The sequence below is a fragment of the Ailuropoda melanoleuca genome, chromosome 17, assembly GCF_002007445.2.
Source record: "Ailuropoda melanoleuca isolate Jingjing chromosome 17, ASM200744v2, whole genome shotgun sequence".
In the NCBI taxonomy this organism is placed as follows: Eukaryota; Metazoa; Chordata; class Mammalia; order Carnivora; family Ursidae; genus Ailuropoda; species Ailuropoda melanoleuca.
In genome coordinates, this window is record NC_048234.1 from 2603354 (window position 1) to 2604014 (window position 661).

The following is a 661-nucleotide window of genomic DNA, read 5'->3' on the forward strand; positions in this document are numbered from 1 at the left end:
TCAGAGTCAATTGAGTGACCCAGATGCACCCCCTCAGATGACTTTCTGAGGCAAAACTTTGGGGAAATATTTTTGGGCCGCTCGTTATTTCTGTCTACCTAAGTGTGGGCAAAATAAGCCTCCACGAAGGAAATGTGTGCGGGCTGCCCTCCCTCATCCTTCTTCAGAATATGAATTTGCACGTATTAGAGGTCTATTGTTTTTCATTCCGACTGCTTTGATTCTCACCATTTTGTTTTACATTCTTACCCAAGAGCAATTTTATCCCTTCCCCCCATCTCGGCTCCTTACATTGTTAAACGTTTAAAATAATAGCACTCGTGTTGGTGGGGGAAGGGAGCAGGAAGCCAAAAACTCATTTCTTCTCCCTCCCCCTTCTGGCAAGTCTCGAGAAATAATATAACATAATATATAGATGTGATTCCTTGGGGGTGGGGGTGGGGAATGATTGTGGGTGGTGCGGAAAATTCTGGTAGTTTCTTTGCAAAAGGTCTGAAAATACAAACCCACCCCCTGCATGCAGTACGCATGTGCAGCAGACCTATTATGGTGGTGCGTTGTGGGGGAGGGAGGGGAATTTGAGAAAAAATAAATATATGTGTGAGAGATTGATGGTGAGATTAGAGGGAGCGGGGCGGGCGGGAGGCGCGGCCTGGGCCCG